The 17,312-nt window shown below is 40.5% G+C and overlaps 1 protein-coding gene across 9 annotated transcripts in view; it reads right to left on the minus strand.

Annotated features, from left to right (window-relative positions):
* FANCC (FA complementation group C) overlaps nucleotides 1-16,965 on the minus strand; it is a 265,345-nt gene extending 248,380 nt beyond the window's left edge. For 6 of the 9 annotated variants that reach the window (XM_045043621.1, XM_019815868.2, XM_003995467.4 and 3 more), the window contains exon 1: nucleotides 16,740-16,963. The gene's annotated coding sequence lies outside the window, so the exon portion shown is untranslated. Of the gene's footprint in view, nucleotides 1-16,326; nucleotides 16,468-16,739 lie in introns of those variants that run through there. The other 3 variants (XM_045043627.1, XM_045043624.1, XM_045043625.1) reach the window with 3 other exon arrangements.
* Nucleotides 16,966-17,312: the final 347 nt, after the last annotated feature.

The following is a 17,312-nucleotide window of genomic DNA, read 5'->3' on the forward strand; positions in this document are numbered from 1 at the left end:
TTCAGCTTAGGTCATGATCTCATGGTTCGTGGGTTCGAGCCCCACATTGGGTTCTCTGCTGACAGCACAGAGCCTGCCTCAGATCCTCTCTCTCCCTCTCTTTCTGCCCCTCCCTGCTTGTATGTGTTTGCTCGCTCGCTCTCAAAAATAAATAAAAGTTAAAAAATAAATAAAACTGCTTTTGCTGCATCCCATAGATTTTGCAATGTTCTATTTCTGTTTTTATTTGTTCCAAGGTATTTTCTAATTTCCCTTTAGATTTCTTTGTTGAGCTAATGGTTGTTCAGTAGCAGACTGTTTAATCTTCACATTTTGGTATGGTTTCCAATTTTTTTCTTGTAACTTATTTATAGTTTTATACTACTGTGGTCAGAAAAGATGCTTGACAGGATTCCAATCTTCCTAAATTTTGAGATTTGTTTTGTGGCCTAAAATGTGACCTATCTTGAGAATGTTCCATGTGCACTGGAGAAAAATGTGTTTTCTGTTGCTCTGGATAGAATGTTCTGTATATATGTATTATGTTCATCTGATCTAATGGGCCATTTAAGCCCAATGTTTTCTTCCTGGTTTTTTTAGGGGAGCTGGATAATCTATGCATGGATATAAGTAGGCCATTAAAGTTCCCTACTGTTAATGCATTGCTGTCCATTTCTCCCCTGAAGTCTATTAATATTTGCTCAGCTCAACTCCTATGTTGAGTACACAAATATTTATAAATGTTATATCTTCTTTTCTTTCTTAATGTTTTATTTATTTACTTTGGAGGGCAAGGGAGGGGCAGAGAGGGAGGGGGACTGAGGATCCCAAGCAGGCTCTGTGCTGACAGCAGTGAGCCAGATGTGGGGCTCAAACTCACAAACTCATGAGATCATGACCTGAGTGGAAGTCAGATGCTTCACCAACTGAGCCACCACCAGGCACCCCAAATCTTCTTCTTAAATTGACTCCTTCATCACTATGCAATGCCCTTCTCTGTTTTTTTTATTACAGTTTGTTTTTAAAATCTACTTTGTGTGATAGGAGTTTAGGTAAAATAGTTTCTTTTTGTTTGCATTTACATGGAATATCTTTGTCCATCCCTCTACTTTCAGTCTGTACATTTGTTTAGATGTGGAGTCTTTTGTAAGCAATATACATAGATGAGTCTTGTTGGTTTTTTTAATCCATTCAGCCACTCTATGCCTTTTGATTGGAGAATTTAATCCACCTATATTTAAGGTAACTATCGATAAGTATGCACTTATTGCCATTTTGTTAAGTGCTTTCTGGCTGTTTTGTAGTTCCTCTCTCTTCCTTCCTTCTTCTCTTGCTCTCTTCCCTTGTGGTTTGATGACTTTATTCATAGTATCATATTTACATTCATTTCTCATTATCTTTTGTACATATACTACAAGTTTTTGCTTTCTGGTTACCATGAAGTTCACATTAACAACCTCTCTATATACATATATTGATAGTATATTTTATGTTGGTAGCAACTTAAGTGTAAATGCTTTTTAAAACTCTCATTTTTACTACCTCTTCCAACATTTTATATTTTGATATCCTTTTTTTACATCTCTTTATTTTGTGTATCCAACATTTAATCATAATAAGAACTCTCAACAGTATAGGAAGGAAAGTTCTTCAACTTGATAAAGACCATTAATGAAAAATTTACATCTAACATCAGACCTATTGGTAAAAGATTAGATGCTTTCCCCTTTAAGATCAGAAACAAGTCAAGAATGTCTACTCTCCCCACTTCCATTCAGCAATGTACTGTAAGTTTTAAGGGGCAAAAAAAGCATCCAAATGTAAAGGAAAAAATAGAATTGCTTATATTGACAGATAACATGACAGTATATGTAGAAAATTCTAAGCAATTCACAAAAAAACCTGCTTGAAGTAATAATCAAAGTTGCATGGTACAAGACCAATATATAAAAAACAATTTTATTTTCATACACTGGCAACGAGAAACCTAAAAATGGGATATGAAAAAAAATTTTATACACAAAAGCATCAAAAAGGAAACACTATAAAATAAAGATAACAAAAGGACAAGACTTGTACAATGAAAATTATAAAACAATGCTCAAATAAATTAAAGATCTAAACAAATGAAAAGACATTCCATGTTCACATTACAATTTTATTTCTCCCTCAAAAGAGACCTACCGAGTCAATGCAATTTCTACTAAAATCCATCACGGCAGGCTTTTTTCAAAAAAAAAAAAAATGACAAGATGATACTAAAACTTGCATGGAAATGTAAGGAAATAGGAATAGCCAAAACAATTTGAAAAAGAATAAGAATACTAGACAGCTTCTACTCAATTTCAAACTTTACTATAAAGCTACCATAATTAAGACAGTGTGGTGCTGGTATAAGAATAGGTGTTCAGATCACTGAAACAAAAATGAGTCTAGGAATAATTTATGGCCAATTGAGTTTTGACAAAAGCAGGGAAAAGTCAGTATTTTTTTTTCCCAACAAACAAAGCTGGCACAACTGCATATACACATACAAGAAAGAAGATGAATTTGGATCCGTATCTCATACCACACACAAAAGTTCATGGAAAGTGATCATAAACCTAAGATCAAAAAAAAGGGAAAAAAAATTGATACATTGGACTTTCTCAAAATTAAAATTTATGTACTTCAAAAAATACCATGAAGAAAATGAAGACAAGCAGAAAGAATTATTTGCAAAACACATGTCTGATAATGGGCTTCTATTCAAAATATACAAAGAATGTTTACAATCCAATAATAAGGCAAACTACTGTGAAAATGTGTTAAGGAAACCCAAGTCAAAATCAGAACTGGGAAGTCATGAAGGGAGGGCTCTCACATACATATCATTCATTACAGCTTGCTTAGTCCAGCAAGAAAAATGAAGATTTCCTCTCTGCATAGCAATAAGCTGCAGGCACCCAACAGCAACCATTCTCCCCTGTGGCCAATGAGAGGCTGTCACCACTTCACTCACCTACAGCCAATTAGAAGCCATCAACACTTTGAACTCTCATTTTCTTCCAATGGACATTGTTCAAAACAACCCCTCCAACCTCTTTCCCTCTATAAAAGGATGCTCTCCTCCTTTGTTCTCAAGATTTGCCTATGGTTCATGAACATAGTTTTCTTGAGTTTCAATTCCTCTGCTGTTACCAAATAAACTTGATTTTGCTGGTTATCGTTTATATTTTTCCTTTTAAAAAACTGACATCTCATGGTGTCAGAAGTGGGATTCAAAGGCAATGAACCTGCAAGGAACTAACAACCCCTAGTACTATGTGTGGCACCAATTTGTGCTTCTGTGAGTTGTCTTCTCCCTTTCAGTTTGATAAGTCTTCTCTGAGATTCAATCCTCTAAATTCTCTCAAGACGGTCCTCCTTCTGGGACCCTGGCCAGTTTTATGTTAAAAAAAACTACAGTCCCTCCTCTTGTGCATCCTTAACTAAGTGTAACAACTTGGCCAAAGATAACTTAGAACTCCAAACGCCATCATGGGGAATCTTCAACCACCCAAACTTGTATTTTTCAGAACCAAATTAGAAGACCATAGCTTTGAAATTAAACAGACTGAATGGGGTGCCTATTTTAATTGATACCTGGAGGCTTCCAAATGTATCCAAGATTCTAAAATCACCTTTTTACAAAATACCATTTCCAAATTAACTAAGGTAAGCAAACAACTGAAAGAGAAGTCAAAAAAGTTTCTAAGGCCTCTTTTTCCCCCTCCCTTGTGCTCTTTGTCTCTGGTGACAGCTTCTTTCCCTTCTGCACTATCCCCACCTCCTTTATATCCTCGGCTTTCTCATTCTGATCCCCTCACTGAACTTTCCTTTTTCTCCACACCTCTCCCCACAACCTTCTGCCCTGAACCTATTAAAACCTGCCCCTTTAAAATCAGATCTTGTGCCAATCCAAATGCTAAACCCTTAATTTCTTATGTTGCCTGGGCTAAAGTTGAACTACAAGCCATAGTCAAAGATTTTCCCAAAGTAACTGAGGATCCCCATAGATTTGCTGAGGAATTTAGTGCAGTTTTTCAAACTTATCAACCTGGTTTCTCTGGTTTGTATCAGCTAGTCCATATGCTTGTTAGCGAAGGCAAGGCCCAACACTGGATGAAAACTACCAAATGGAATGATTCCAAGAAGTCTAGAATTACAACATGGGGACAAAGAAACCCTTGCTGCCTTATTATATAATCAGACTTGAGGAACTGCCAAGTGACTCCTTTTGGTAATTCTCAGGAACTTTCCCAAAGTGAGCTGACTGGAGTAAGACTCAGGCTTGTACCCAGAAGCCCAATGAGCCCATGCATGACTATTATATATTATGCCAGCTCCAAATTATCTCTAAAGAAAATTCTGGTCTTCCTTTGGATGTTGAGTTCACCTGGATAGCCTATAACGCTATGTTCGTTAACAGGCTGAACTGGGATCTTTTTATTCTAATTAAAAGGATCAGGATGGAATGAAAAAGTATGTCTACTCCAGATTGAATTAATTTAGTAAACAAGGTCACCTACATCCTAGATGATTCAAATAAAAGGAAAAGCACAAAAACCTTTTATTTGAACCCCAACAAATGAAGTCTCCTAAACAAAACTAAAATCCTCCTGGTCTCTGCCATTATTGCAAAAAGCCAAAACATTGGAAGAAAGACTGCTATAAGCTCAAGTGCTCCAGGCACCTTCATTCAGCCCTCTAACGAGCCTTTCCAATGTCCTCCTAACCCCAGTGAAGGAACTCCAATGAACTTCAAGACTTTACCCAGTCCTTTCCTTTAGTTGACCTGGTGAAACCACTCTCCAGATTAGGAACCGATCTCTCTCTGTCCTTACTGATTCTAGAGCTACATTCCCAGTGCTCAACTCCACTACCATTAAACATCCTCTACCTCAGAGTACTAAAACAGTTCAAATAGTGGGAGTCTCTAATAAATCTCAATGGGTTCCTATCTCTAACCCTATCCCTTTTTGCTTAGGCATTTCAAGATACCCACCCTTTTCTCCTTGAAGTTTCTCTGACCCTATTCATTTATTGAGCCAACATTTCTTAGAAAAATATCATGCTGGGAGTTCTCTCCCAAAAGGGGGAAATAATTCTAGAATTTGATAACAGCAACCAAAATAGCCAACTAGATAAGTCAAATGATGCTTCAACATCTTATTTGCTCTGTCTCTGACACCAATATAGCTAATTCCAAGGACACTAATTATTTGTCCCTGATGGATCAGCTATCACCCTCCCTGTGGGCAAAACCCTCAACTGATAACTTGCAGAATCCACAGTGCCCCACCTGTTAAAGATCCAAACAGATTCCTCAAAAATTCTCCCCAGAATTAACCAGTACCCTGTAAATAAAGAGGCCCTTCATGTCATTAAGTCAATAATAGATTTTAAGACCCAGGGCCTCATTATCCCCTGCAACACCATTTTACCTGTGAAGAAACCAAATGGCCACAGATGGAGGCTCATCAGACCTCTGAGTCATAAACAATATTGTCATTGCTTTGCCACTCTGTTGTCCCCAATTCACCTTAGTAACCTTCATCCATACTGAGAGCAAATTTTCTTTCATGACTGATTCATGTAGTGTTTTCTTCAGTATCCCAGTAGATTAAAACTAGTCTATCTTTTTGCCTTTACTTGGAAAGAACAGCAATTAACCTGGACAGTAATGCCCCAGGGTTTCATGGAAAGTGTTAGGGTCAGGCGTAGGCAAGGGTAAATGTAAGAGTCAAGAACTAAAATTTTAGCAGTCAAAGGCTTTATTGGGAACTAAGGTCTGGGGCGAGGTTCCGTGACTCAGGGTGGGCGGAGAGAGAGGAGTCAGGGAAGTCGCGCCCGGTGTGGTGGGGTGGGGTTTTTAAGCTGCAGCGGTTCCGGGTTTAGGTCCCGGTGGGCCTTTTTCGCGTCAGGTCGTGCTGTCGCTGGGTGATTGGTTGACCTCCAATTCATTCTGGCGCGCTACTCGGGGCTTTCCCCTTGGGTTGCGCTGGCGCTGGTTAACCTTCAATTCATTCTGATGCGCCGCTAGGGGCTTTTCATTGGGTTGCACTGGCAAGATGGCCATCCCCTCTACTGTGGTTCCAAGGACATCCTAACAGAAAGCCCTTCTTATTTCCTCACACACTTTAAAGGCTGATCCAGATGATATCAAGTTCCCTGGATGCTCCACTTTAATATAATATGCAGATGACTTCTCTGCTCCACTTCCCAAGCCTCCTCACAAGATAGCATCCATTTGCTATAATTCCAAGCCAAAAAGGGATATGAAATCTCTTTAAAAAATTAGTTTGTTCAGGGGCACCTGGGTGACTCAATCGGTTAAGAGTCTGCCTTCAGCTCATGTCATGATCTCATGGTTTGTGGGTCTGAGCCCCACACTGGGCTCTCTGCTATCCATACAGATCCCACTTTGGATCCTCTGTCCCCCTTGCTCTCTGCCCCTTCCCCACTTACGTGTGCTCGCTTTCTCTCTCCAAAATGAATAAAAACAAAAAAAAATTACAATTTGTTCAAACTCAAGTTTGATACTTAGGGTATCTAATCTTACAACAAAGATTGCATCTAGATCCAGACAGGCTTCATGGCATCCTAAACTTCTCAAAGCCCAAACAAAACCAATGTCCCCTGAGAGGTTTTCTCACAGTGGCAGGATATTGTTGCAGCTGGATCCCAAACTTTCCCCTTATGGCCTAACCTTAATAGACCTTGTTAAAAATGTATTAATCAATGAAGATTGAGATGACATGGCTTTTCAAATCTTAAAAGATCTGGTTTAATAACAACCCCCCCCACCCTTAAACACCCCAATTATCAACGCCCTTTCTTTTTTGTATATGGAAAAGGGAATGCCCTTGAGGTACTCACCCAAGAGCATGGAGATCACCACCGACCCGCAGGATATTAGAGACAACAACTAAATCCCATTGCCCAGAGATATCTCCCCCCACCCCTTATAGCTATACCTGCTGTCCTTCCTGTAAAGCCACTGAAAGAATGATCATGGGATCCCCTTTAGCCATCTCTGTGCCACATGCTGCCAAAGCCCTTCTTAACTCTCATCATACTCAGTATCTTTCATTAAGCCATTTCACTTCCTAGGACATTGCCCTGTTAAATGCCCCTTATGTCACTCTTGCTTGTTGTAATAACCTTAACTTGCTACTCTTCTTCCCTCCTCTACTTATGAAAGCCCCCACAACTGCTAAATACTGACAGATCACCTTCTGATCCATGTGATTATTTATTTACATAAAACTTCAGATGTTGATTTTTCATAGTTCACTGATGGCTCATATTGGAAAGATGAAAATAGTAAATATTGTGCTGGATATGCAATATTGACCTCTGAAATAATTGAAGCAGCACCTTTGCTTTTGGTTACTTCAGCCCAACAGACCAAATTATATGCACTCTTACCGGCCTATATCCTAGCCAAGGGCAAAATTGCAACTTTTGCACTGACATGCCTTTGGAGTGGCTCATGATTTTGGAATGTTACATAAACAACCTGGCTTTTTTTTTTTTTACTTCCAGCAGAGATAACATTAAAAACAGCCCTTACTTTCAGTAATTACTGGATGCCATATTCTTACCTGCTGCTTTGGCTATTATTAAAGTCCAGGAGCATTCTAAGCTTCATTCACTGGAAGGTAAAGGAAATCGCTTCACTGACATTTCCACAAAAAAATTCTGCCTTCAAAAGGTCCAAAAGTCAAACCTCTGTTACAGTCCAAAGGAACTCACCTCCAGATGGTAGTCTGGAGAAACTAACTAGAGACACACAACAATCTCCACCAGAAAAGGAAAAACAATATTGACAAACAAATGGTTGTTGATATGATAAAAAGAGAAACATGTTCAGGACCAAATAAAAACCCAGTTCCACCAGAAATTCTTTAATTCTCATTTTTTATTCCCCTTTTTAAAGTACAATTAACATACAGTGTTTTATTAGTTTCAGGTACAATATAATACTTCAACACTTCTAGACATTATTAAGTATTCATCAAGAGAAGTTTACTCCTTTTTAAATGTTTATTTTTGAGACAGAGCACAAGTGGGGAAGGTGGGGAGAGAGAGAGAGGGACCAAGGATCACTGACAGCAGTGAGCCCAATGCGGGGCTCAAACTCATGAATTGCAAGATCATAACCTGAGCGAAGTATGACACTCAACAGAGTCACCCAAGCACCACAAGTTTAAAACATACTCTTAATCTCGCTCTTTATTTCACCCACCCTCCATCCACCTCCCCTCTGGAAACCACCAGTTTGTTCTCTGTACTTAGGAGTCTGTCTTTTTTTCTTTGTTCATTTGTTTTTGCTTCTTAAACTCCACATAAGAGTAAAATTATATGGTATGTCTTTTCTCTGCCTGACTTATTTCACTTAGCATTATACCCTCTAGGTACCCTCTAGGTACGTCCATGTTGTTGCAAATGGCAAGATCTCTTCTTTTTTATGGCTGAGTAATATTCCATTCTGTGTGTGTATGTATGCACACAAATACATCGTCTTTATCCATTCATCTATCAGTGGACACAGGGCTGCTTCCATATCTTGACTATTGTAAATAATGCTGCAATAAACATAGGGTGCATATATCTTTTCAAATTAGTATTCTCATTTTCTTTAGGTAAATAACAGTGGTGGGATTACTGGATCAAGTGATAATTCTATTTTTAATACTTTGAGGAAACTCCATACTGTTTTCCACAATGGTTACACCAATCTACATTCCCATCAACAGTGCATAAGGGTTCCTTTTTCTCCACATCCTCATCAACACTTGTTATTTCTCATCTTTTTGATTTCAGCCATTCTGACAGGTTTGAGGTGCTATCACATGGTGGTTTTGACTTGCATTTCCTTGATGGTTGAGCATCTTTTCATGTATCTGTTGTCCATCTGTAGGTCTTCTTTGGAGGAATGTCTATTCAAGTCCTCTGCTCATTTTTTATTGGATTATTTTTGGTGTCGAGTTGTGTAAGTTCTGTATATATTTTGGATATTAACCCCTTATTGGATATGCCATTTGCAAATATGTTCTCCCATTCAGTAGGGTACCTTTTGTTTTGTTGATGCTTTCCTTTGCTGTACAAAAGCTTTTTATTTTGATGTAGTCCCCATAGTTTATTTTTGTTTTTGTTTCCCTTGCCTCAGGAGACATACCTAGAAAAATGTTTCTATGGCCAATGTCAAAGAAATTACTGCCTGTTTTCTTCTAGGAATTTTATGGTTTCAGGTCTCACATTTAGGTCTTTAATCCATTTTGAGTTTGACTTTTTTAATGTTTATTTATTTTGAGAGAGTGCACGTGCACGGGCACACACAAGCAGGAGAGGGGCAGAGACAGTGAGAGAATCCCAAGCAGGCTCTGCGATGACAACACAAATGTGAGGCTCCAATCCCACAACCCTGTGACCATGACCTGAGCCAAAATCAAGAGTCAGATATTTAACCAAATGAGCTACCCAGGTGCCCTCAATTTTTTTTAGTTTATTTTTAAAGTTCCCATTATTGACCACTGTACATGCATTAAACAACTGGTCTATGGATAAAACGATAAGGTTTCTGAATACTAGTGGGGAAAATAGTAAGAAAACCACAAAAAATGTCTACTCTGATCATCCCACCTGCCCAAAATACAATCCAAGGAAACCTATCCTCACTGCTACTGGGTACTTTAAATTGCCTAATGGACCATTCGAGATTTGGAAAATTGGCTTTATTCAGCTACCCCCATCTCACAGATACAAATATGTCCTGGCAGTGATTCACTTCTTCCCACTGGGTCAAAGCCTTTCCTTGTAGACAAGCTACTTGCCTCTTCAGTAGCTAAAATCCTGCTTGGGGGAAAAAAAAAATCATACCTACTGGAGAAACCCTTCTTAGCTCCATAGTGACCAAGAAATTCATTTTATTGGCGGATTATTATGGTGAGTCTTTGCTGTATGACCAGTTCTGTAGCATTTTCACTGTCACTTATCATCCTTCACTCATCCTCGGTCTTCAAGACTAGCTGAACAAATCAACAGCACTATCAAAACTCAACTGGCAAAATTTGTTGAAAACCTCCAAACACCCTGGCCAAAAGAACTGCCTTGGTCCATCCTAATCTCAGATCCACCCCCTTTGGAACCCACAAGTTTGCACCTTTGATATAATTATTGAGTACCCCATGCATCCAGCTTCATTCTTTTTTGACCTACAGCTAATAAAAGAAGGTATATTTCAGGGGCGCCTGGGTGGCTCAGTCAGTTCAGCATCTGACTCTTGGTTTTGGCTCAGGTCCTGATCTTGCAGTTCGTGGGCTGGAGCCCAGCATCGGGCTCCGTGCAGACAGTGCAGAGCCTGCTTGGTATTCTCTTTCTCTCCCTTTCTCTCTGCCCCTGTCCTGCTCATGCTCTCTCTCTCTCTCTTTCTCTCAAAATAAATAAATAAACTTAAAAAAAAAAAAAAGGTATATTTCAGTATTGCAAAGGTCTCATTACATCCCTTGAAAGTAATCATGCGCTTATAGGGCAATGTTTTCATGGCACATTCCCAGGAAATGAAGACTCCAAGCACCACACCCTGTAACCTGAAGATTTCATCCATTGGAAAGGACGTCTTCAAAAAGACTCTCTTTGACCACACTGGAAAGGCATATTCCTGACCAATTCTTGTGCCATCAAAACTCCAGAGTTGACTCCTGGACCCATGTGTCTCATCTAAAGGAAGGCCCAAATGCTGACTAAACCTGCACACCAACAGTGACCTAAAATTAAAGATTTCCAGGAACTGAATCAAACAACAGCTGAAACAGTTTTCCCAAGATGATGAGGTTAGACCTGTATATTCTCCCCTTTCTGCTTTTTCTCAATTTATTTTCTTCTTCTCTATGCTGGAGAGACAATGACCTTGTTTGCATTTTGTAGAGGTCACTTTTAGACAACAGACTTGAACAATGGAAACTTAATCAAGGCACAAGGGCCCACAGCAACCACCTGGCTAAACACAGACAGGCCCTTTAGGCCAACATAATATCCATAATACCCATAAGCCCTAACTGACCAATGGGATACTTACAATAAGGCACAGGTAATAAATTTGGGAAAATTCCATCTGCTCATACCTCCTCACCACCCCCCTTTAAAAACAGCCTGCATCCACTACCTCATAGCAGACAATCTCTCCTTTGCTATCCTGCCTGCCCGATGCTCCCTTGCAATGTATTCAATAAATGTCTCCTTTGTTATGCCTCAGGTGAATCTTTCCATTGCCTACACAGCCAGCTTCCACCCCATCGGGTGGCCCCACATTTCAGGGCCTCCATCCGATCATGTGAGACACACCACAAATTTCCCAATCCTTGGCCAAAGGAAGAAACATTTCTGTTAGATCTGTCCTCAGAAACCCTGATCTGTCCCTGACAGCTGTGAACCTTTAGTCTTCCCTGTAGCAAACTTCTCCCTCATCTCCAATGCCACCACCCCTTGGGAGATTTCTGAGTCAAACTTCTACAACCAGGTTTTCCTGTACCTTGCTTTGACCTGTTCTGTCATAACTCTCAATGCAACTAATCATACCCATTCCATCTACACAGTTCCTCATTCTTACTACTACCTTAGGTCTACCTGCTTCAGCAAAATAACCCCCCTTTGTACAGTCTTCGAGAACCAAGTCCACAGAACAAGATGGTTTCTCCCTAATTATTCCCTAAACACCTGACCCTTGGTTCAAAAGGGCCAATTAAATAATCCCAATTAACATCATTATTAGTGATCAAACCCTAGCAGGATTATTATGTATGTATGTGTGTACATACATTATGTATGCACTACCTGGTTTTATCTTTCTCTGTGGTGAATCACTGGGCCTGTGAATGTTTAGACCACTGGGGGATTGTAAGACAATGCATACTGGGGGGGGGGGGTGGTGGTGGTGGTGGTGGTGGTGGTGGTGGTGGTGGTGGTGGTGGTGGTGGTGGTGGTGGTGGTTCTAACTGTCCCCAGGGACATCCACAATAAATCTAAAGTGTTTCAGGTTTTCCCCATTAAAACTTCATCACCACATTAAAAGATAATTCCCAGGAGGCATATGTGACTCTGGATTTGCCTCCATCAGAACGGCTGTTACCCGTTTTGTGGACTTTCACGACAACGAACAAATGATTAGAAATCTCCCTCTGAAATTGGGAAAACTTGCCAACCCCAGCCCTAAGGCAACAGCAGCCCAACAACACTTAACTCACTGGCTAAAGTACAAGTATACCTCATTTAATTGTGCTTCACTTTAATGTGCTTCACAGATATTATGTTCTTTTATTACAAACTGAAGGTCTGTGGCAACCCTTTGTCAAACAAGTCAATCAGTGCCATTTTTTCAACAGCATTTGCTCATTTTGTGTCTCTGTGTCACATTCTGGTAATATGCTACTTCATGCTCTTTCATTATTATATGTTACAATGATCTGTGATCAGTTATTACAACTTGCTGAAAGTTCAGATGGTTAGCCGTTTTTTAGCAATAAAGTACTTTTTAATTAAGATATATATTTTTTTAGACATAATGCTATCGTACACGTAATAGATTACAGTACAATATAAACATATTTATATGCACTGGGAAACCAAAACATCCACCTGACTCACCTTATTGCAATATTTATTTTACTGTAATATTCACTTTATTGCAGTGTTCTGGAACTGAACCCACAATATCTTCAAGATATGCATATAGCCTTTGATTACCTACTTGCCAAACAAAGCATTTATACAATAGCAAACACCACCTGTTGCACATGGACAAACCCTCCAAAGTAGAAACCCAATCACGTAAAATTAGGGAACAAGCACACTGACTACAATAAATTCCACCTGAAGATCTAGGTAGGATCCTTTGCTCCTTTTAGCTTATAACCTTGAATGGATACAGATTTCGGATGTAAAATACCTGAGAGTTCCCCCTCCCACTGTTTGTTACTCAAACGTGGCTTCCATGATTTCCAATCTGTGCACTTCCCTCTGATGTGGGACATGACATTCAGGAAGTGTCCTTCCTGACACTGAAAGACAAAAACAATTCTAACGAGGAACAGATGACCCAACTCTTGATTGGTGAAGAGTTGATTGGAAGAAAAGTGTGAAAATATGATAAGGAACCCTAACTGAAAACTGGAGTTTGGAAACCATGAAGAGATGACTAATACACGTATCATTCATCCCAACTTGCATACTCCCAGCAGGAAGAAGGAAGGTTTCCTTTCTGCCCAGCAACAGCAAGCTGCCCTCACCTACAACCAATTAGAAGCCACCACCACTTCAAATTCTCATTTTCTTCCAATGAACTTTTGTTCAAAACAGACCCTCTCAGACTCCTTTCCTCTATAAAAGGACACTCTCCTGCTTTGTTCTCAGGACTCACCTAAGGTTCACCATAGTTTGCTTGTCCAGAATTGCAATTCCTTTGCTGTTCCTGAGTAAACCTGATTTTGCTGCCTGAATCACCTTTTACTTCTTAAACCTTTTACTTTTAAAAGGCTGACATACCCAATTAAAAAATGGACAAAATGTTTCGACATTTCAAAAGTGACCTAGAAATTGCTAATAAGTACATGAAAATATAGTCAAATTCGTTTGCCAAAAGGGAAGTGCAAATTAAAACCACAATGATACTACTTTCACACCCACTGGGATGGCTATTTAAAGAGACACAATTAACAAATGAAGTCGTGGAAAAATTAAAACCCCCATACACTGCTGGTGGGAATATAATATAGTATAGCCACATTGGAAAAGTCTGACACTTTCTTAAAAAGTTAAACATGAACTTACTATACAACTCAGCAATTCCACTCATAAACACCCCCCAAAAATAATAAAAGCATACGTCCAAAGACTTACATATGAATACTCACAGCGCATTATTCATAACCAAAAAGTAGAAGCAACTCAAGTGTCCACCAACTGATGAACAGATAAACAAAATGTGGTAGAGACATACAATGGGATATTATTCAGCAATAAACAGGAACAAACTATCGATACATGCTACAAAATGGATGAATCTCAAAAACATCATGCTAAGTGAAAGAAACCAAAAGACAGCACTTTTATGAATCTATTTATATGAAATGCCCCCAAAAGGCTAATCTATAGAGACAAGAAAGCAAATCAATGGTTGCCTGAGGCTCAAAGCCAGAGTTAGGATTGACTATGAATTTGCACGTGCAAAGCTGCTAGGGTGATGCAAATGTTCTAAAAATGAATTGTACTAATCACTGCACAATTCTAAAAATCTACTAAATTTACTAAAAACCACTGAATTCTTTAGAAAACAGAGTATACATAGTATACAGTTTCAAAAAAAGGTAATTTCCTTTAAAACTCTGCCTTCCTATAACTAGAGAAAGGTACCAAGATTATAGATGTTCCTGTATCACTGATCTTAACAGAGAAATTTCTACACGCTCAGCAGGACTTATGAAGAGTCTAAGAGAATGGACCAGAAAACTTGCAAGGTCTCTTCCAGAGCACAAAAAAATAATAATAATTGATATTTAGAAAATAAAATGCTCAAGACTTGTAGTGTTATCTAACTTTTCTGATGAATTTTTAAGTTTTTTTCTTCTCAATTTCTACTACATTTTTATTAAAACACTGCAAACTCAATGTACTTCTCCCATAGATGTTCTTTCATATTAAAATCAGTCATTCAGGGGCGCCTGGGTGGTTCAGTTGGTTAAGTGTCCCACTCTAGGTTTCGGCTCACATGATATCAGGGTTTGTGAGTTCAAGCCCACATCCAGCTCCATGCTGCCAGTGCTTGGCATTCTATCTCCCTCTCAGTCCCTTCCTTATTTGCACTCTCTTTCTCTCAAAATAAATAAAATTGAAAAAGAAAAAGTCAGTCAGTCAGGATCCATAAACAAGAACAGAGAATATTCATACCCCAGACTAAAATTTTACAAATCCATTTGGTACTGATTTCCAGCCTGATTTGAAGCTCCACCACTACCAACTTGGAACTGCCACGCCATGTGAGATTTCTCTGGCGCTCTCTGTGGCCTAGGTAATCAATCCAACTTTCTACTGGCCAGGCTGGTCTCCTTGTAGCTGGTTTTCATAAATACAAAATTTGTATAATTGTTACTGGAACTACTTGCTGAAATATGGAACTGGTTTAAAATACCATTTATTTTAAAATGTACATGCACAGTTTCACATACATGCAGCAACACATCTTCCACACCCAGCCAATCAATCAAGTTAATGCTTTTTATTAGAGAACAAAAAATTCCAACATAGAGTTTGCCTTTCTTTTCTGGACTTCTGGTAAATGTTTTTCAAGAAAACAACAATAGGACTGAATAATGAAAAAATGAATTGAAGTGTAATATATACTAAAGTATAATTAGTCCAATTCTAAAGAAGCAGGACCTAACTTTTACAGGAAAAGGCCTCTGATAAAACTAGGAAAAGCAAATTGTTTTGAAGTGGTCTTTCTTGTATATGCATATGAATGTTTATTTCCATGTGAATCTGGCACAGCCCATTATTTTGAAACATCAATTTAAGTTTAATGGATAAAGTCACAATGAACATGTTTTCTGTATGTTTATGTAATAAATGATCCCAACACATGGTATGAATTCTACCATTTGTAACAACCTTTCCTCCCCTCCTGAAGAGGATAGTGAGAAAAGGTTCTGAGCTGCACATCACTGAGGGTGAGTGACATCCATAAATAGCTGAAGTTGGGTGGCCCAAAAGTGTCCTGCTCATGTGATAAATGGTAAGTCAATCGTATCAGTTAAGATGCACTAAATGGGACAGAAGTTACAAGTGAAAGCTGGAGCACGAGAGTTTCAGATTAGGACAAAATCACTGGCACATGGAGGTCTTTGCTGGAAAATTCCTCGGCCTCTTTCAAAATTCTGGTCCCAAATTTGTCATGTTTCAAAAACTCCTAATCTTTTGCCCTCCAAACCTTTAGCCCATACACGATGACCACAGAGGGTTCACGGTTGTAAAAGCGCCCACGTATATACAAAAAAGCAAGCCAACAAACAACCCCCCAAAATATCAGGGCTTTGGACGTGATTTGGCCTGGCGGTCAAAGAAAGAAAGCTGCAAGGAGACAATCACCCATGAGAACCTTTCTGCCCTTCAGCGACAAAAGACCTGGAAGGCAAGAGGGGTAACAGGCTCGCCCCCTCCCAACGCCCTAGAGGCAGGGCGACGGAGAGCAAGCGGCCAGCTGTAGAGGGTGATGGGGTAGAAGACGAGAGCTTTTCACAGCTCCCACGGATCCGGGGCGAAGAAATTCACCTTTGCTCCTCTCCTTTTAAGTAGACATAGCTGCCAGCACTCAATGAACCAAAAGAACCAAAGCGCCAATTGCCAGCTCTCACCGTTCCGGGGGCTCTCTTCCGCGTGACCCCTACGCCGGGCCCACCCCCAGGCCTGCCCACTCTTTGGCCACGCCCCTCGCCCGCCGCTCCGCCGCTCCGCCCCTCCGCGGGCTCGCGCCACATCAAGCCCCTACCCACCTCCTCCCCTCAGCCCCTGCACACGGCCGGGGCGCAGCTCACCTAACTAGATGCGCAAAGCGCGGCGAACGTTCTCGCGAGTCTTCCCTCCCTACCCTCCCCCTACCCTACCTCCACCCTTCGGCTGACGTGTCGGCCAGACCCCCGAGGGAATCAGCCGTCTTTGCTCTCGTTCTGCGGCCTCTCGCTTACCGGGTGGTCTGCGCCAGCCAGAGCTGCTTCAGCAGTTTGGGCAGTGGCAGAAAGGACGCCTCCGCCCGGGTTCTGTGGCTTGCAAGTTTGGCTTTGCCCCGTACTGGTTTTTTGTTTTGTTTGACTTTTTTGGAATTTTCCCGCGGTCGCTCGGCAGTGGAGCCGCGCGCACGCGCTCTTCCCCGCAGTGCACTCTGGGACCTGGCGAGCGGTGCCGCGCGCCCCCGCGGCATCGCGGGAAAATTGCAACGAATCTCGCGCTTGTGGGGGCGGGGCGGGGGCAGCCCCGGCTCGGCCGGAAGTTAGCCGGGCGCTCTGCAGGACCTGTGGGGGAAGCAGCGGATGTCTTAGTTTTTGCGGGATCGCTGCTGGGTTCACGGCCGAGAACCAGACGGCAGGAAGGACCCGGGGAGGAAAAACTTGGTGTTATTAATCAGGTTGCTGCCCAGGTATTGCAAGACTCAGCCCAAAATGCGGAAGACGTAAAATGGGAATCGTTTTTTTAAAAGAAAAACAGTCTTTGTCCAGGGATAAAACCTCTAAACACGGACTAGAATATGGTTTGCTAGCTGT

This window comes from Felis catus, chromosome D4, assembly GCF_018350175.1.
Source record: "Felis catus isolate Fca126 chromosome D4, F.catus_Fca126_mat1.0, whole genome shotgun sequence".
Lineage (NCBI taxonomy): Eukaryota > Metazoa > Chordata > Mammalia > Carnivora > Felidae > Felis > Felis catus.